The sequence below is a fragment of the Oncorhynchus keta genome, chromosome 8 (genome assembly GCF_023373465.1).
Source record: "Oncorhynchus keta strain PuntledgeMale-10-30-2019 chromosome 8, Oket_V2, whole genome shotgun sequence".
In the NCBI taxonomy this organism is placed as follows: Eukaryota; Metazoa; Chordata; class Actinopteri; order Salmoniformes; family Salmonidae; genus Oncorhynchus; species Oncorhynchus keta.
The window spans coordinates 34,551,457-34,573,530 of record NC_068428.1 but is presented as its reverse complement, the minus strand read 5'-3'; the positions used below and the strand labels follow the sequence as shown (position 1 = coordinate 34,573,530).

Genomic DNA, 22,074 nt, shown 5'->3' with positions numbered 1-22,074 from the left:
CAAATATTAGCATCGTAGTTCTTATTGCTGGACTTTGAAAACACTATGAAATGAGCCACATTAGCTCACCAGTCAACCTACTGTGTATTGAACATTCATATTGCAATGCACCGCCTTACCTATGGATCTTGGGTCCATGAAATTGGGTAAAAGCCTACACAGTGACCCACAGAACATAACTGTGGAGTGTACACAAATATTGTGGCTAATCTTTATCATGCTTCATTATAGGTGGTTCTGGCAGTGTTGGCCGTTGCTAATAAACAATCCATCTCCAGATAATCTGCTTCTCCGTGTGGAGGCATCAAAAGACTTGGGTCGGCAAGCTGCCATTAACTAGCCAACTATCTTTAAACTGCTGGGGGAACGCTGGCCAGCTAACATCAGCTGACTACCACCCACAACGAGCTAAGTGGACTCAAGCTAGGTTTCTAGAAAATAACAACTAGCTATATAATTGGAAGCTATATTTTAAAGACTAGCTAATCACTATTCAAACAGTTTTTGTCAAACTACTTCGTTCCTCTGTTTGTATATATATTTTTTGGTGACCTAAAGTTGGCCAGAAAAATGCCCCTCCTAATTATACTTCAAATAGATTGCGTTGTTTTCATATAATTTGGCTGATTAGTGGGCTTTTGCACATTTACATGGGTGTTTCATTAGCTAGTTAGCTAAGTTACTGAGAGACTAAGTTAATTGTTATTCATGTTTTTGTTGCATTTCAGGTGGAGTGGCATTGCTAACAGGCCACACACCGAGTACAATTTTATATATACACAGTTGAAGTCATAAGTTCACCTTAGCCAAATACATTTCAACTATTTTGTTCACAATTCCTGACATTTAATCCTTGTAAAAATTCCCTGTCTTAGGTCATTTCGGATCACCACTTTATTTTAAGTGAAATGTCAGAATAATAGTAGAGAGAATGATTTATTTCTGCTATTATTTCTTTCTTCACATTCCCAGTGGTTCAGAAGTTTACATACACTCAATTAGTATTTGGTAGCATTGCCTTTAAATTGTTTAACTTGAGTCAAATGGTTTGGGTAGCCTTCCACAAGCTTCCCACAATCAGTTGGGTGAATTTTGGCCCAATCCACCTGACAGAGCTGATGTAACTGAGTCAGGTTTATAGGCCTCCTTGCTCGCACACACTTCCTTCGTTCTACCCACTAATTTTCTACAGGATTGAAGTCAGGGCTTTGTGATGGCCACTCCAATACCTTGACTTTGTGTCCTTAATTAAGCTATTTTGCCACAACTTTGGAAGACCCATTTGTGACCAAGCTTTAACTTCCTGACTGATGTCTTGAGATGTTGCTTCAATACATCCACAACATGTGGAGATGTACATTTTTATTCTGAGGTCTTGGTTGATTTCTTTAGATTTTCCCATGATGTCGAGCAAAGAGGCACTGAGTTTGAAGGTAGGCCTTGAAATCAGAAGAGGCACTGAGTTTGAAGGTAGGCCTTGAAATCAGAAGAGGCACTGAGTTTGAAGGTAGGCCTTGAAATCAGAAGAGGCACTGAGTTTGAAGGTAGGCCTTGAAATCAGAAGAGGCACTGAGTTTGAAGGTAGGCCTTGAAATCAGAATAGGCACTGAGTTTGAAGGTAGGCCTTGAAATCAGAAGAGGCACTGAGTTTGAAGGTAGGCCTTGAAATCAGAAGAGGCACTGAGTTTGAAGGTAGGCCTTGAAATCAGAAGAGGCACTGAGTTTGAAGGTAGGCCTTGAAATCAGAAGAGGCACTGAGTTTGAAGGTAGGCCTTGAAATCAGAAGCTTCTAAAGCCATGACACCATTTTCTGGAATTTTCCAAGATGTTTAAAAGGCACAGTCAACTTAGTGTATGTAAACTGGAATTATGATACATTGAATTATAAGTGAAATAATCGGTCTGTAAACAATTGTTGGAAAAATTACTTGTGTCATGCACGAAGTAGATGTCCTATACAAATTGCCAAAATGATATTTTGTTCACAAGAAATTTGTGGAGTGGTTGAAAAACGAGTTTTAATGACTCCAACCTAAGTGTATGTAAACTTCTGACTTCAACTGTATATATATATATATATATATATATATATATATATATATATATATACATACACACACACACACACACACACACACACACACACACACACACACACACACACACACACACACTATTTTTAAAATATATTTTCCTTTATTACTTTCTAACCCTACCACCCCTCCCCTAATTGGAGTAAACTAACCAACAACCATGCTTAGGCTTCTACTTCAGCCCATACGTGCTATGTAAACTTTACAGGAAAAGTCTATTTTACAATAGTAAAATGGTCTTTATTCTTACTCCTTCCTCTAACTTCAACCTCACCCATCTATTTCTTTCACAACCCTTCTGAATCTTTATATGTTTTACAGACTCAGTATGTTTGACACTAGTTAACTTGTTATTAGTTGTTATTGTTCCCAGCCTTCAGCTCTGTTCAACCCCTCCCATCTATCTCTTAACACCATCCATATTGGGTTTTGCCATATTTTTCAAATGTTTAGTGATGTTTCACAAAAAGTTCTGAACCTTTCTATTCTCAGAATTTCTACAGATTTTAAATAAAAATTACATTTTTTTGCTAAAACTATTATTATAGTCAATCAATCAATAATATGACTTTTCAGATCACCCAGAAGTGCTATCTGCAGAGTTAGCTCCAGATAAATGTTGCAATTCTTCAGTCATTCCTGGACCTGTGACCAAAACAAGCTGCATATGGACAGTACAAAAATAAATTATCTAATGATTCTGTCTCTTCGTAGCAAAATTTGCAGAGCTGGGAAGATTGTATCCCCATTATATATATATATATATATATATATATAAAACATTCTATTGGTTGCAATAATTTTGTAAAATAAATTAAAATTGAAAAATTGGTTTTGAATCCGGCATCATTTTGTGTATCAGTTCATAAACCATGTGCCATGGAATCGGTACATCGAAAATCTCTTCCCAACTATTTTGCAATCTATAGGGAAGAGCTGTCCATTTTTTGGTCCTTAAATGAAACTGGTATACGCTTTTATTTATCTCAATTTTCTTTAACCAATTATGGACTTTAATGCAGGGCTGCCAGACAGTTTCCCTACTTTTTTCCCCTTCGGCTTTCCTCTTTCCAGTTTGTTAGCTGTACTTTTGATATTTTGTATATATATTTTTTTTACACCATTTAACTAGGCAATTCAGTTAAGAACAAATTTTTATTTACAATGACAGCCTAGGAACAGTGCGTTAACTGCCTTGTTCAGGGGCAGAATGACAGATTTTTAACTTGTCAGCTCGGGAAGTCGATCGAGCAACCTTTCAGTTACTGGCCCAACACCCTAACCACTGGGCTACCTGCCACCCTAGTTATATGGCCATAGGCATACTGCTAAAGCAACACTCGAGTGGTTTACGGGGAAACATTTAAATGTCTTGGAATGGCCTAGTCAACACCCAGACCTCAATCCAATTGAGAATCTGTGGTATGACTTAAATATTGCTGTACATCAGCGGAACACATCCAACTTGAAGGAGCTGGAGTAGTTTTGCCTTGAAGAATGGGCAAAAATCCCAGTGGCTACATGTGCCAAGCTAATAGAGACATACCCCAAAGAGACTTAAAGCTGTAATTGCTGAAAAAGGTGGATCTTTCTTGTTTAACAAGAAAAAATCATTTGCATCTTCAAAGTGGTAGGCATGTTGTGTAAATCAAATGATACAAACCTCACAAAATCCATTTCAATTCCGGATTGTAAGGCAACAAAATAGGAAAAATGCCAAGGGGGGTGAATACATTCGCAATCCACTGCATATGTCACTACCTTTGATTCCTTCCCCAGGCATTATTGTTTTTGTTTGAGTTTCATGTCAGTGTGCTGTTAGTGGTGCTTGTTTTGAATTATGTTCTGTTTATTTTATTAACACTCCCTGAACTTGCTTCCCGACTCTCAGCGCACATCATTACAGAATAACGCCTCACCAAAGCGAAGCATCAGGGTTTTTGTTTTGTGTTGGAGGGCGGGTCTGGGTGTCCGAACCGGAACTACCTGGGGGGCCTCAGCCGGTTTCTCCGGTTCCCATGCCTCAGCTGGCTCGACGGGGTTCCATACCCCAGCGGGATCAATAGGCTCCCATGCCTCAGCTGGCTCGATACCAGGCGGTGATGCAACCGGGCAGGATGCTTTCGATGGTGCAGCTGTAGAACCTTCTGAGGATCTGGCGACCCATGCCAAAACTTTTCAGTCTCCTGAGGGGGAAAGGCTTTGTCGTGCCCTCTTCACGACTGTCTTGGTATGTTTGGACCATGATAGTTCATTGGTGATGTGGACACCAAGGAACTTGAAACTCTTTGACTCGCTCCACTACAGCACCATCGATATCTTGATTTGGATCTCTTTTAGTCCCCATTTGGACTCATCTTCCAAGAGTTCTTAAACATTCAAATACAATTTATAATACGAACACATTTCCGCATATAACACACTATTACAAACATACGTAATATACTAACATAATGACCCAATAAATACTCAATCTAAAATAATCTTATCGATTGATGACCAATCAAGAACATTGTGAATGACTGCAACAGAAGCACCATATCTCCACCTTAAAACAATCCTTGCTGCTTTGTTCTGTGCATTCTGCAGCCTCCTAACTTCACTTGATGATGCATTTCCCCAGACCACAGAACAGTAGTTCACCTGACTCTTAATTAATGCTTGTGTTATTTGCTGAAGATTTTTTCCTGGTAAATATTTAGCTATCCTTCTGATTATGCATGCTGTTTTAATATTTGTTTTACATAGATTAGTTATTTGAGACGACCATGATAAGCAGTTGTCTAGCTGCACGCCCAATAGTTTGGTTTCTGCCATTTTTTCAATTTGACTAGTAACCAGAAGGTTGCGAGTTCAAACCCCTGAGCTGACAAGGTACAAATCTGTCGTTCTGCCCCTGAACAGGCAGTTAACCACTGTTCCCAGGCCGTCATTGAAAATAAGAATGTGTTCTTAACTGACTTGCCTGGTTAAATAAAGGTAAAATTTAAAAAAAAAATTGTACTCCTCCCATACTTAATTCTATCCCATGGTGTTTTTGCCTTTTCCCTAGTGAAACAGACCAACATAACTTTGGTTTTCTTGGTGTTTAAAACAGGTTTGTTTTGGCAAACTCACTACCTAATATTCTCCAAATCTCCTTGTAAATCTTGCTGTACCAGTTGAACCGATTGTCTTGCTGCATAAATTGTAGTATCATCTGCAAATATAGTAGCTTGAGTTTCAGCTAAGGCATAGGGAAGGTTGTTCGTATATATTAAATAGAGGCCCAAGGCAGCTGCCCTGCGGTATTCCACAGTTTAACACGAGGTGAAGAAAATGAACCATTGATATAGGTGGACTGTTTCCTGTCAGTTAGTTATGACTGTACCCAATTCAATGCTACCTCTTTAAAACCATAATGCATTCATTTTGTCAAAATTATTTAATGATCCACTAAATCAAATGCTGCACTGAAATCTAAAAATAGTACACCCACAAACTTGCCATTATCCATAGCATTGAGCCACTGGTCAGTCATGTCAACCAATGCAGTGGTAGTGGAATGTTTTTTGCAATAAGCATGCCGATTGGCTGTAATTAGATCATTCTTTTTCATGTACTCCGATATTTGTCGACTCACAATACCCTCAAATTTCTTACTGAGTGTAGGGAGTAGACGAATTGGTCGACTATTGGCAGGAGTAATTGGTTCTTTGCAGTCTTTTGGAATAGGACACAGTTTCGCATGCTTCCATACATTTGCAAACATCCCCTTTTCCAGTGACCAATTAAATATGTATCTCAGTGGAACTGCAGTCTTGGGAGCAGCACATAGAAAATAAATGTTAATGGGGCCTGTTTGGACCGCCTTTCCTGTAGTCCACGATCAGCTTGCTCACATTGAGGGAGAGATTTTTGTCCTGGCACCACATTGACAGTTCTCTTACATCCTCCCTATAGCCCTTCTCATCATTGTGTCGTCAGTAAACTTAACTCAACTGTTGGAGTCATGTTCAGCCACGCAGTCGTGGGTGAACAGGGAGTACAGGAAGGGACTAAGTACACACCCCTGAGGGACCCCAGTGTGAAAGATCAGCGTGGCAGACATGTTGTTGCCTAATCTTACCACCTGGGGTCGGCCCATCAGGAAGTCCAGGATCCAGTTGCAGAGGGAGGTGTTTAGTCCCAGAGACGTTAGCTTAGTGATGAGCTTTGTGGACACTATGGTGTTGAACGCTGAGCTGTAGTCAATGAACAGCATTCTCACATAGGTGTTATTTTTTTCAAGATGGGAAAGAGCAGTGTGGAGTACGGATGAAATTGCATTATCTGTAGATCTGTTGGGGCAGTGTGTGAATTGGAGTGGGTCTAGAGTATCCGGGAGGATGCTGTTGATGCTTTCAAAGCACTTCATGGCTACCAACGTGAGTGCTACGGCGCGGTAATCATTTAGGCAGGTTACCTTCACTTCCTTGGACACTGGGACTATGGTGGTCTGCTTGAAACATGTAGGTATTACAGAATCGATCAGGGAGAGGTTGAAAATGTCAGTGAAGACACTTGGTTCGTGCATGCTTTGAGTACACGTCCTAGTGATCCGTCTGGCCCAGCTTTGTGAATGTTGACCTGTTTAAAGGTTTTGTTCACATCGGCTATCGAGAGCATTATCACACAGTCATCCCAAACAGCTGGTGCTCTTGTGCACGCTTCAGTCTTGCTTGCCTAGAAGCAAGCATAAAAGGCATTTAGCTCATCTAGTAGGCTTGTGTCACTGGGCAGCTCACGCCTTGGTTTCCCTTTGTAGTCCGTAATAGTTTTCGAGCCCTGCCACATCCGACGAGCCTCAAAGCCAGTGTAGTAGGATTCAATCTTAATCCTTTATTGACGCTTTCCTTGTTTGATGGTTCGTCTGAGGGCATAGCAGAATTTCTTATAAGCATCCGGATTAGTCTCCCGCGCCTTTAGCTCGATGCGGATGTTGCCTGTAATCCATGGCTTCAGGTTGGGATATATACATACTGTTACTGTGGGGATGACGTCATCGATGCACTAATTGATGGTTAGCCTATTCCATTCTAGCCTATTACAGTCTGTGCTAGCAAAACAGTCCTGTAGTGTAGCATCCGCGTCATCTGACCACTTCCGTATTGAGCTGGTACTTCCTGCTTTAGTTTTTGCTTGTAAGTAGGAATCGGGAGGATATAATTATGGTCAGATTTGCCAAATGGAGGGCGGAAAAGAACTTTGTATGCATCTTTGTGTGTGGAGTGAAGGTGGTCTAGGATTCATTTTCCTCTGGTTGCACGTGACATTTGGCAAAAATTTTGTTAAAACTGATTTGCATTTGCCTGCATTAAATTCCCCGGCCACTAGGAGCACCGCCTCTGGGTGAGCATTTTCTTCATTGCCTATGGCCTTATAGAGTTGGTTGAGAACGGTCTTAGTGCCAGCTTTGTTCTGTGGTGGTAAATAGACGGCTACGAATAATATAAATGAGAACTTTCTTGGTAGATTGTGTAGTCTACAGCTTATCATAAGTTTCTCTACCTCAGGTGAGAAATACCTTGAGAAATCTTTAATATTAGACATTGCGCACCAGCTGTTATTGACAAATAGACTCACACCCCCACCCCTTATCTTTCCTCTGTTCTGCGGTGCATTGTAAATTCCGCCAGGTCTATATTATCCGTATCATCATTCAGCCATGTCCTGGTGAAACATAAGATATTACAGTTTTTAATGTCCTGTTTGTAGGATAATCTTAATCATAGGTCATCAATTTTATTTTCCAATGATTGCATGTCAGCAAGAAGAATGGATGGCAGTGGAAGTTTACTCGCTCGTCTGCGGATTCTCAGATGACAGACCGATCTGCGGCCCCTTTACCTGCAAGCAAATTAAGGAGATCTGGGCCTGTTCCAGTGAAAGCAGTATAGCCTTCTCGTCGGGCTCGTTCAAGGAAAAGGTTTCTTCCAGTCCGCGGTAAGTTATCGCTGTTCTAAAACTGTTTGCTCCGTTTGGTGGGTGTGTGATAGAGGAATTTTTAAATTCCCTTATGTTTTATTGCCAAAGCCAATCAAATTCGCACTCATTTCTAATTCATGATAAGTTGTAAGTTTATCATTTGCATGAATTAGCAAGAGACCAGTCTTAAAAAACAAGTTCAGCATTTATTCTTGATGAGTACTGACCCAAAATACAAAGAACATTACATTTTAAATCTGAAGAAGACATAAAATGACGTCATCAGTTACACCCCCTCTCCCAGCCGTACAATGGCGCAGTATTCAGTCCTGGAGATAGTTTCACTCCCCTCATAAACTACATTCCAACCTGCCTAAAGGATATACTTCTCTCTGCTAATGGAATCCAACCAAAACATTCTTATCTGTTTGAAGTACTATCTTATCCCTGCTTCAAAACTTTCCCAGGAGACACAGACACAATTCATTTCTGCTTACATTTTCAGTAACAGTACAATTAAGAACCCATACTTTTCAGATCATAACAAATATAGTATTAGCATGAATGGTTCTAATAATTAAAGTATACATTTGATCATCTAAACTATATTTTCCTCTATCAGTGTGTCGGGTGTGGCTTGAAGCAATGAGTGACGTATTTTAAAAGGGCAGTGGTGCAATTTGAACCCACAACCCAACCCCCCCTGTTTTTTAACTGGCCGTTCAGTACAGCACCGTTTTCATTCAATTGAGTGTTCTATTAAGTTATGTGCTGAATGCAGCCCTGACCAATTGAGCTAAATGATAATTTCAGTGATTGCTTAAATTAAACACAACTGGTCCTCCAGGTTGGTTAAATCAGAAACATGAAGTGCCTGTGGCACTCCAGGACCAGGGTTGCCTACGCCTTCCCTAGAGATATTGGTCAATGCTTATTAACTGAATATTGTATGTGAATTTCCATATATTAATAACCAGGTTTCCAGCCAACCTTTTTGTGAGTAAAATTCATTACAGGCTTGATGGGAACAGAAACATTTTCGTAAAACTTTTAAAATGTAGATCAAACAAAATACGTTAGACAAGGTGGGATCTGTTTGTATGCGAGAAATGCGGTGGAAACCCTTTTACGTTCAAATATTGATATAATAACGATCACATCAGCGTAAAATCCACTACGACTAATCAGGAAAGAATTCAGTTTATTCGACTACAGATTAAATAATTTATGATGAACTTCACAGGATGTTGAATGTGCAAGTGATGAGCTTGATGTTCCTTTCCAATAAATATAAATAAATAAGGGTCTTATTCTGGTGACATGATTATCGATGCTTAGCTGCCATTTGACAAATAAAAATGATATTGCTCTTTTGTCCATAATAATCTAATCATGTAGGCTATACCTGCACTCCAGCCAACAGCACGCAGTTACAGTACTGTGAGAGAACTGTCGGTAGAGTTAAAAATGCGATGGAATCCCAAATAACTAGTATTTTTTATTCGGTACATGGGTATTTAACTGCTAAATGTATTTTTATGTGCACTATGTCATCATACACAGCCTTTAATCAATTTCATGGAAACACAAAATATTTTAGAATATTTGCATGAAAATCTGTTGCCAATTGGATGGAAACCTAGCTAATGACACTAACAAAGGGGTGGAATTGTTCAGCAACATGTGCAATAAATCCTAACGTGGCTTTAGTGAAGAAAGATACATGATGTGACATGGGCTTGGATGGTGGCACACATCTTCTTCAAGCTTTCTGACTGAATACTTGAATACTCTGTCAACAATTATTGTAACCACTCAAATTCATACAAACTCCTACGGATGCAATCATTGACTTACATTCACTATATCTGCTTGTCCCGTTCTTCAATCTTGTCTGGGATATATATTGTAGTTGACTGACCTGTATGATGTATCTGACATGCATTAATAAAAATGTATTCACCCTGGACATGAGACTTGCATTTACTTTTCAACTTTTGAATCATAAGCTCCAAATGTTGTCTTTGTTTAAGTTACCACATGACAAGGTAGTGAGTGCTCGAAAGAGCGAGAACCCTTACCCCTGACCTCCCTCTGGTCCAGGGCCTCCTCCCTAGTATCATGCAATGTAAAAGAAAACAATATAATGACTTACTGACACAGAGTGCTCCGTGTTCCTGCTGGTAGCAAGCCTCAACCTGGATGCATAGAAATGTACTGCCTTGTAGTATGGTTCCATCCATCTCCACCAGGCTCTAAGAAGTCAGATGACAAACCTGCAGAGAAAAATAAAATACAATTGTATCTGTATTTAGGATTCATGTATCAGTTTGCCTACTTCACAGTCATGTCTGTAAATGACAACAATAGATCTGATTAAAAGTATGCATGGAATTTTGTGATAACGGCTATGACAAAATACATGGCATACGTGAATTTATAGCTAGCTAAGAAATTATTTATATTATGCCACCACGTTTCATCTCACTAACAGTTGCTAAAGCAAAGAGAAAATTCCATGATTGTAGCTAATCCATATTGTTGCTAGCTTCAAATAGGGTATTTCCATCATGATAGCATGCTCCTCCTTATTTGACTGTAGTTAGCTAGATGCCTGTAAATGTTGAGACCTAATTTAACAGCCAAATGGCTTCAAATATGGATGCTGTCAATAATTAGCCAATGTTGCTAACTAGCTAAATAAATGACAACCCTATTAAATACGAGTGGTGCACTGCATCTCAGTGCTAGAGGCGTCACTACAGACCCTAGTTGCAGACGACACAACAGTGATAGGCCTGATCACCGACAATGACGAGACAGCCTATAAGGAGGAGGTCAGAGACCTGAGACTTATTCTTTGGTGGTGCCAGAATAACACCCCATCCCTCAACGTAATCAAGACAAAGGAGATGATTGTGGACAACAGGAAAAGGAAGACCGAGCACACCCCCATTCTCATTGACGGGGCTGTAGTGAAACAGGTTGAGAGCTTCAAGTTCCTTGGTGTCCACATCAACTACAAACTAGAATGGTCCAAACACACCAAGACAGTCGTGAAGAGGGCATGGCAAAACCTATTCCCCCTCAGGAAACTGAAAAGATTTGGCATGGGTCCTCAGATCCTCAAAAGGTTCTACAGCTGCATCACTGCCTGGTATGGAAATTGCTCGGCCTCCGACCGCAAGGCACTACAGAGGATAGTGTGTATGGTCCAGTACATCACTGGGGCCAAGCTGCCTGCCATCCAGGACCTCTACACCACCAAGACCACAGCCACCCCAGTCATAGACTGTTCTCTCTACTACGGCATTGCGAGGGGTACCGGAGCACCAAGTCTAGGACCAAATGGCTTGTCAACAAGTGTTATCCCCAAGCCATAAGACTCCTGGACAGGTAATCAAATGGCTACCCAGACTATTTGCATTGTCCTGCCCCCCCAACCTCTCTTTTACGCTGCTGCTACTCTCTGTTCATCATATATGCATAGTCACTTTAACCACATCTACATACTACCTCAATCAGCCTGACTAACCGGTGTCTGTATGTAGCCTCACTACTTTTATAGCCCGCTACTGTATATAGCCTCACTAATGTATATAGCCCCGCTACTGTATATAGCCTCACTACTGTATATAGCCCCGCTACTGTATATAGCCTTGCTACTGTTATAGACTCACTACTGTCTATAGCCTCACTACTGTATATAACCTCACTACTGTACATAGCCTCACTATTGTATATAGCCTTGCTACTGTTATAGACTCACTACTGTATATAGCCTCACTACTGTATATAGCCTTGCTACTGTTATAGACTCACTACTGTATATAGCCTTGCTACTGTTATAGACTCACTACTGTATATAGCCTTGCTACTGTTATAGACTCACTACTGTATATAGCCTTGCTACTGTTATTTTTCACAGTTTTTTTACTGTTGTTTTTTATTTCTTTACTTATCTATTGTTCACCTAATACACTTTTTCTACTTCAACATGTCACTGTTCTTTAGAGCCTGTAAGTAAGCATTTCACTGTTGTATTCGGCGCACGTGACAAACATTGATTTTATTTGATTAAGTTCGATTCCAGGCTGTATCACAACCGGCCATGATTGGGAGTCCCATATGGCGGGCACAATTGGCCCAGCGTTGTCCGGGTTAGGGTTTGGCCATCATTATAAATAAGAATTTGTTCTTAATTAACTGACTTGCCTATTTAAATAAAGGTTAAATAAAAATGAATAAATACAATTAAGTATCCACTATTGGTTTATAAATGGTCTAGCTAACGTGAGATAGCCAACATGCATTGCTTCTGACACATGCCACGATATTGCTTGCTTTACATCTGACAGATATTTATCTATTGTTGCTAGCTATATAATAATGGTTTATGATAATTACAGTTTAGTTCATTATCTAGCTAGCTAAGTGTTAAACTGAGAGTCTGGCTGTAAAACACAGCTAGCTAGCCACCTCGACTTTATTGTAGCCAAACTAGATAACGATAGCTTGATACTCACTCAGTAACGTTAGCTTACCATGCTTTTCTGGCCAACTGGACATTACTCTCGTCCATCCCGGTCGACTCCTTCTTGCCTACTCATATCTCTTGGTCTTTTTCTAGGTTCAACACTATATGGCTGTAGTCTGATGCCTTATTTTCAAAAGCAACCCACTCGTAACACAGCCACATGGTGCAGTCAATGGCTCAGTGTTCCAAAACTATTCACCTCTTTCTACATCATCAAGCAAGGACAATATTTCATTTAAATATTTTTGTGTGGCACAGCAGCATACAATAGATTGTATCTCCAATTTCCCCAAAATAAGTGACATAGCTACTGTATATGTGCTACACATTATTGTTTGAGCAGTGTAAAAACATTGGCCTTAAAATCTTGTACACCATTCTGCCATATTGTACACAGGCAAATGCAATCGACCAATGGTGTGTTAGATACCACCCACATACGTTTGCTTGACACCCCCTCATTATCATATTTGAGGAAGAAACACATAAATAAACAAATGAAGAAATCATATAAAGGAATAAAATGGAAGAAAGTGGGATAAATTATTTAAATAACTATGTATTTATTTGTGTGTGAGTTCATTCGTTCGTCCATTTATTTCATTTTGATTCTGGCAAGTTTGATCCTCCATAAACATCTCTTCTTTAAAAATACATAGAGTCTTTATTTACAGCATTTCCTTCTCTCAGACAACACAATTAGTGGGAGGGATGAGGGCTACTTCTTGTCGATTAAGGTGCTTAAATTCTGAATGGATGTCAGTCAAAACTCATTGAGCTCTGATGTCATGTATAGCATGTTACTGTACAGCCACTGTGTACTAATTTAGGCGGTTGTCAGTGCCCAAAGCTGCCATGTTCAACCCTTATGCAGGTGTAAATGGTTAACCCTAAAAGCGCCAACATTTTCTGTAGTTGTTTGAAAGCACTAACTGGGGTAATCTTTCTAGCATACAGAAAATGTTATTTTTCATTACTTCATATTAACACAGAAACCAGTGTTGAAAATGTTAGTTTTTTTAATTGTCCGAAACTAGCTGTTTGACAAAGTCCACAAAAAAAATATTGTTGAAAAATGATGGGTTACAGAGGGTTACAGAGGCTGATAGGGGTGCCAGCAGAAAAAAAACAAGTAAAAGAAAGTGTTGACAGATTTCTAACATCAAAGGCACAGATTTTGCAGAAGAAGGTAACTTGGTGTGGTGTACTGATTGTGATCCAAGAAGCATCCACGTTGGGGGCTGCTGCTTAGTAACAGAGTTGGTGTTGTGACCACTGCGTTTTAGAAGGCTGTATCCTGTTGCCTTGGCTCACCGCCACCGATGTGAGCTGATAGGTCACGGCAGGCCTTGAAGAGACTGGGTAAATATATTGTGTCCGGAGAAGTATCAGGTGGCGAGGCAATAGCGACAGAGGATTACACAGAGGTCAGGGCAGAGAGGGAGCTCAGGGTACCCAGGGAGTGTCTGGATCTGTGCATTAGAGTGGCTTAGACTGTGTCTGATCCGGATCCATGCTTCTTTTCTTGGGTTCAGATGGATGAGGGGGGGTTGGGATTTGCTTAACAACATGCTTGGCTGCCTTACCAGATATTTGGAACATTATTGTAGTTAATGTACAGAGTTTTTCAAGAACAACTTTAGTAAAGAGGATTTCGGACTTGGGGAACACGTCAAATAGTGACATGTTGATATTTAAGGTCCATTATGTAGTTGTTTGTACAACCTGACTGATTTTAGACATACTGTTCATTTCTGTTATGGATTTGTCATTCTTGTTTAAAGCAAGTCTGATAAGCTATAGATTTGTTCTATGTGCAATATATTTTTCTGCTTCACCATAAGTTGTGTTTGCTTCTTTGATTTTCAGTTTGTACATCAGCTTCAAACAGCTGAAAATACAATATTTGGGGTTATTAAAAATATATTTCACAGCAGATTAGATGGTACAATGGTTCTCTGTTGCATCAACTGAAATCCAACGAACATTAAAAAATTATAGAAATCAACAAAACATACTGAAGTCGCTCTGGATAAGAGCGTCTGCTAAATGACTAAATGACTTAAATGTAATGTAAATGTGACATGGGCCTGGATGGTGACACGTCTTCAAGCTGTCTGACTGCTACAAAGGTTCTAGGAAACCAGGCCTCGATGGTGACACATCTTCAAGCTGCCTGACTTCAATTAGATTCTGAATTAGATTCTGAAGCGGCAGGTAGCCTAGTGGTTAGAGCGTTGGACAAGTAACTGAAAAGTTGCTAGATCGAATCCCCAAGCTGACAAGGTAAAAATCTGTCAGTTAACCCACTGTTCCTAGGCAGTCATTGTAAATAAGAATTTGTAATTAACTGACTTGCCTAGTTTAAAAATAAAATGTGGCTTTTAAAATGATAAACTTAGATCAGCTAACACAATGTGCCATTGGAACACAGGAGTGATGGTTGCTGATAACAGGCCTATGTAGATATTCAATTTTTTTATTTTTTTATTGCAGTTTCCAGCTACAATAGTAATTTACAACATTAACAATGTCTACACTGTATTTCTGATCGATTTGATGTTATTTTAATGGAGGGAAAAAAAAGCTTTTCTTTCAAAAACAAGGACATTTGACCCCAAACTTTTGAACATTAGTGTACATATTTAGTGTTAGAGAAAATGTGCAAGGTCTCGTGATCAAACCGTCTACACCCATCACTGTGAACGTCTCACAAAGCTCTAGCTTTGCTTCCTGAACTCGTTAGGAACTCACATTTTACCTCATATCATTAAAAATTGTGTTTTTTGTTTTAAATCTATTCATTATTTTAGATTACTGGCTATAAATCAAAGAATGTGCTACAGTGACAAAACTCTCTGCTGCTGCATTACAATGTAAGGATTTCATGCATATGTGTTGTTAGTGGCTGTGATGTAGGCTTCAGCCAGGAGTTGATGGACAGTCGGAATAGCAAATTAAATGGTAGGAGGGACATCCCAGGTTTAAGTGGTGTCAGATTTCACATCCTGCTTCACATATGCAGAAGAGACATACTCCTGTGTCCGTGTGTCACGTTAGTCATAACGAGGAGACCAAGGCGCAGCGTGATATGAATACATTCCTCTTTAATGAAAGAGAACACTGAACAAAGTATACAACTCGCCCGTGACGCTATCTATTACGAGTGCTGACATGCAACTAACCGTAGACAATAACCCACAAAACTAAAATGGCAAATGGCAACCTAAATAGGATACCCAATCAGAGACAAAGATAAACATCTGTCTCTGTTTGGGAAGCAATTCTGGCCACCATAAACCTACATTTACCTAGGCAATACCAAAACCCCATAGATATAGCAAAAAAAATCCTAGACAAGACAAAAACACACATACCACACTCGTCACACTCTGACCTAACCAAAATAATAAAGAAATCAAAGATAACTAAGGTCAGGGTGTGACAGTACCCCCAAAGGTGCGGACTCCCGGCCGCAAACCTAAATGGGAGGGTCTGGGTGGACATCTAACCTCGGTGGTGGCCCTGGACGCCGCCCCCTTCTTTTCTCTGAGTCCGCTCTTGTAGCACAGACCCGTGGATCATCGTCGGAAGCTCTGGACTGCGGATCCTCACCATAGGCACCGGGCTAGGGACTCTCGCTGCGTGGATCATCGCCGGATGTTCTGGACTTGGGACCGTCGCTGGAGACCCCGGGCTGGGGACCGGCGCTGGAGACCCCGGGCTGGGGACCGGCGCCAGACGCTCTGGACTGCCGAGGCGCACTGTAGACCTGGTGCGTGGTGTTGGTACTGGACTGGTGACACGCACCTCAGGGCGAGTGCGGGGAGGAGGCACAGGATACACTGGACAGTGGAGACGCATTGGAGATCCAGAACATAGAGCTGGCTCAATACGTCCTGGCTGGATGCCCATTCTAGCCCGTCAAATGCGAGGAGCTGGAATAGAGCACACCGGGCTAGAATAGCACACTGGAGACACCAGTTACACACTCCCCACGGTAAGCACGAGGAGTTGGCTTAGGTCTCCTACCTCACTCATCCAATCTCCTCGTGTGCCTCCCCCCAAAAAAGTATTGGTGCTGCCTCTCGGGCTTCCGTGCTAGCCGTGTACCCTCATATCATCGCTGTTCCTCTATTCTCCGGTATTTCTCCTCCTTAGAACGACGATACTCCCCAGGCTGCGTCTAGGGTCCTGCTCCATCTACTATTTCCTCCCATGTCCAGGATCCTTTTCTGTCCAAAATCTCTTCCCAAGTCCATAACGTCTGCTCCTCCTTTTCACGCTGCTTGGTCCTGTTATGGTCAAATCAAATTAATTTATATAGCCCTTCGTACATCAGCTGATATCTCAAAGTGCTGTACAGAAACCCAGCCTAAAACCCCAAACAACAAGCAATGCAGGTGTAGAAGCACGGTGGGTTATGGTGGGTTATTCTGTCACATTCGTCATAACGAGAAGACCAAGGCGCAGCGTGATATGAATACATTCCTCTTTAATGAAAGAGAACACTGAACAAATTATACAACCCGCCCGTGACGCTATCTATTACGAGTGCTGACATGCAACTAACCGTAGACAATTACCCACAAAACCAAAATGGAAAATGGCAACCTAAATAGGATCCCCAATCAGAGACAACAATAAACAGCTGTCTCTGATTGGGAACCAATTCAGGCCACCATAGACCTACATTTACTGAGACAATACCAAAACCCCATAGATATACAAAAACCCCTAGACAAGTGAAAACACATACCACCCTCTTCACACCCTGACCTAACAAAAATAATAAAGAAAACAAAGATAGCTGAGGTCAGGGCGTGACACAGTGAGCATCCGGGCTAGCGCTCAATGCAAGACATTTCACTTTACCGTGTCCACATATCTATTGTACTATGAATTGTTAAGCGTCATAATAAATCAATCTGGGTTGTGTTGCCTGTGATAAGAACCAGTCCCTTTGCATTACATTTTCAATTCCAGTTAGTCTTTTCTAACTTGCTTTCATTAAAAATAACTTTAAGTTAAGCCACAATCCAGCATCAAACAATTATCATTCGACAGTGACCAAAATGTAAGATTAGAAACCATAGAATTTGTGTTGCACATCAAACTCCTTTCCCAAAGCTGTGTATAATGCAACAGAGAGAGGGATTTCTAAATTGTGCACTGAGCCCTGAGGCAAAAAGAAATTCTCTGTCTTTAAATTAGACAATTTGAGTGTAAAGGCAGGTGTTTGTTTACAGTTGACAGCGCATGCGGTGGGAAGTAAACCCCCCAAGCAGAACATAAATATTTTATATATTTACAAAAACAAATATATGGGGGATTGGAAATGATGCAGACAATTACATTGATGGAAGCCAGAATCTAAGTGTAATATTAAAGCTCCCCGCCTATTTTTTTTTTAATTACAAAAAAATAACTTGTGATTTCATCTTAGAAAGGTGCTCTTCTCCTCCAACAGTAGAGCTACAGACTATAATAATAAAGGCATGTGGTTACACAACACTTGTGGAGATTATTTAAGAACGAACAACATTTGCTATGCTGTAAATCTCTCAGAAGTACAGTAGCTATCTTCGTGTAAGTGTTCTGTTGTTTTTTGATTTTGGCATTCATTAATGTCAGTCAACACCACACGTTCGCATAGACATACATAATACATGCACCAAAACACAAAGCATAGACATGCATATAATAGCATATATGTATTGTAAATGCTAAGTAATTGTACCTTATTTGGATCTAGATGACAGATGCAGGCAGTCACAGGTCATGACATCAACTGATCCCAATACTCTGACTGATTCTCCTTAGCTGCCTGATTTAAACGCTGATCAACATTTTAATCTGAGGGAATAAACATTTGCATTATTATTACCAGGAAAATATGAATGAGATGTTAAAGTAAACATCCGTTTGAATAAAAATGGTAATCCCTGTTACAGGATACAAATGCATTTAACAATATTACTCCATGGGACATGGATTCAAATGCATGAAGCATTCTGTCAAAGGAAACACGTTTCTTGATTGCTTATATTTTCTCTGGATGAGAGAAAAGATGCTGCTGTCTTATCTTAAATTTCTTAAGGATTGGTGTCCCTTCCATGGGATGGTTGAGCTAACGTAGGCTAATGCGGTTAGCATGAGGTTGTAAGTAACAAGAACATTTCCCAGGACATAGACATATCTGCTATTGGTAGAAAGCTTAAATGTAGCTGCACTGTTCAATTTACAGTAGCTATTATAGTGAAATAATACCATGCTATTGTTTGAGGAGAGTGCACAATTTTGAACATGAAAAGTTATTCATAAACAAATTAAGCACATTTGGGCAGTCTTGATACAACATTTTGAAATGAAATACAATGATTCATTGGATCAGTCTAAAACTTTGCACATACACTAATGCTATCTAGTGTCCAAAATCTAAATTGCACCTGGTCGGGAATAATACATCACGGCCTTTCTCTTGCATTTCAAAGATGATGGTACAAAAGAAATACAAAAGAACAGTTGTTTTTTCTTTGTATTATCTTTTACCAGATCTATTGTGTTACATTCTACTACATTACTTTCACATTTCCATAAACTTCATAGTGTTTCCTTTCAAATGGTATCACGAATATGCATATTCTTGCTTCAGGGCCTGAGCTACAGGCAGTTAGATTTGGGTATGTCATTTAAGGCGAAAATTGAAAAAAGGGGCTGATTCTTAAGAGGTGTTCGGATGTTTTACTGACTTCTTAACTGACTTCTGAATGTACATGTACATTATGAAGTATGCTACTGGGTATAATAGCTTCACTCCCCAGCTGTCTCTATATGCAGTTATACGAATGTATGAACATCCATGCCAACCACTGTGAGCATTATGTTAGCAAGAACATCAGCAATACAAAACTGTAAGTACACAGTATACAGTATGTGTCTGGGTATTTAAACAGTCTCTAAACAAAACCAGTGTCTTTCTTCAAAGATTACATGCACACAGTTTCGGGTATCGATGAATGTGAATAATGATAGACATTTTTGCAATTCAAAACAGAACAGCCACATATGCCCAAAGAAACTGTAGACTTCTAGTCTAAGACTACGACATTGCCAAGATGGCGGCCATGATTCTAGGTTAGTGAGACATAATCTAGCTGTATTATTTGATTTACCTTTTAGGAAAATGTATTCCATCTCCAGGACTTCAAAGGGCTTGGAGTGTGGAGTCCAGGGGGTTTGTGAAATTGCATTGACTCACTATACCCAAAACGTCCACATCTCAGAGGATTTTTGATATCCTCTCGACAGGTTGAAGTGATGCCATTTCTGACAACCCCATCAACTTCAAAAACACATCCATGAACACACACTCCACGTAATTTATTTCAAGTAGGCAGAGGAAAATTGTCAGGTAGCACACCAAAAGTGAAGGTGATCGAAAAGGATGAGAAGGTGTTTGCCTCTTTCTCCATTTTCTCTCAGTCAATGAAATCTCTGTAGGAGAAAAGTGTGTAAAATCGAGGCAACACTTGGAAAAGGCCTAAACAACTTCGATCTTAGTAAGAAGCAGATAACACCTTGCTTTCATCAAGTGGTTTTGTATCCAATTACAAGAGAGGAAGAATCATAAGAACAACATAACTCATTTTGTTTTAGGTTAAGTTCCTCTTTTTCTATGCAAAATAGCAAACTACCACAGTTATTTTATGTCTGCCCAGAAGACATTAATATGACAAAACGTGCATGCCACATGTCATATTCTAGCAGCAAAGTCAGTTGAGAGAAGGGACATAATTATTGAACTGATCTTCCCAGTAAAAAAATAAATAAGGATCAAATCATGAAAAATAAATATGCACTGTCTTCTCTTTTAGTACATTCACACATCTGAAGTATTTACATCACGGTAGTATTAAAGCTCCCAGACACACCCTGCATCGACCACAGGCAGATAACTACAAATAAAATACATCCATAGCGCATACTTCCATGTATACTACCTAACTGAGAGAATGGACTGGGCCATAGCCAGAAAGGAATGTTAGATGTGATGCTGAAGGACCAAGACAGCCAAAGCCCAATCAACCCCTAACTAAGACCAAAAGCAGCAACCACACGTGTGCATTCTCAGTTCATGTTACCCCTTTAGGCTGCCCTCAGATTCCTCACACCCTGGTCAATTCTGTTGGCGTAGGGTTTTTATTTTGCTGACTAAGCATGTTAGGGCCATTCTCAGGATGTTACATGGAAGTATAGAATTCTCATGACTGTAATCCCTAAAATATGCCTGGATGGCTACCCAATCAACGTTTTCTAGGAAGAATTTCCTTTTTGCAGGCTTTTCGCTGTACATCAACCAAGCAAAAACATCTAAACAAACAGATGGAGAGTATTGCACACACACACAGACACACACGTTAATGTAGACTAATATAGACTTTAATACAGACATGTTAAGACGTCTAACACACCATTTAGTGTACTGTAGACATCTGCTTTGTGTGCAATCATTGTGTTCTCTTTAAATGATCTGTAACAGCATGAAAGTGATATGCCATAACACCTTGCTCTGGGTTCAAGGTTTAAATTAACCCAAGAAGGGGATGGTGTTGACTGCTTTTCACACAGCTTAAGTAGATTATTTTATTTCTCTATGATGAGTAAACATTTTCAACCTGATTGCCATATCAATTTCCATAGCAATTATACCCATATATGAATGGTTCACTTTCTCTCAGGACAATTTTCTATATAGGCCGGTGCTGGAAAGCATCATTAAAAATTGAGAGTGAGGAGTGGAAAGTTGAAACCTAGCATCACATTACTTTTGTTCTATGGAGTATTTGCTTTACCATCGTGTCTCACTCTAAATAACATTCCCCCTGTGATTATTATAAGATGAAAAGGTATCTTCTGGAGCATTTTCCTAACTTAAAAAAACTTCAACTAGAAAAAGTCTTAAAAGGTATTAGAAATAGATCAAAACACAATAATGTTGAAGTAAACATCCCTGCCAACTAAGGTCAACATTTATATTTAGTTTTGCAGAAATCATTTGCCTTCTGTAAGCTTAAGAAATATTGCCTAGTGTCTTGTCATTCTGTTACCAAAAGTTATTTTCTAATTTCTCTCCCTCATGAGAAAGGATAATGAAAGTTCACAGAAGTAACAAGTAAAGGTAGACCTACTAATTAATTATAGTGTATATAGTAGTGTATTGTTCAGTACAGTATAGTACAGTAAAAAAAGTATAGTTCAGTACAGTAGAGTAGAGAACAGCGAAGAAAAGTATAGCACAGTACAGTACAATATATATTGAATTTAATATTTATTTACGTAGGCAAGTCAGTTAAGAACAAATTCTTATTTGACGGGGGCTGGAATGAAATGGTACCAAAAAATGTATGCAGCATTGAAGGTCCCCAAGAACACAGTGGCCTCCATCCTTCTTAAATGGAAGAAGTTTAGAACCACCAAGACTCTTCCAGGAGTTGG

General features: G+C 39.8%; 1 long non-coding RNA gene across 1 annotated transcript in view; it reads right to left on the bottom strand.

Annotated features, from left to right (window-relative positions):
• Positions 1-12,919, bottom strand: part of LOC127931425 (uncharacterized) — a 131,878-nt gene extending 118,959 nt beyond the window's left edge. The window contains exons 1-2 of the long non-coding RNA XR_008141031.1: positions 12,584-12,919; positions 10,195-10,315 (exon numbers count right to left, since the gene is read on the bottom strand). This is a non-coding gene — a long non-coding RNA (uncharacterized LOC127931425). The remainder of the gene's footprint in view (positions 1-10,194; positions 10,316-12,583) is intronic.
• Positions 12,920-22,074: the final 9,155 nt, after the last annotated feature.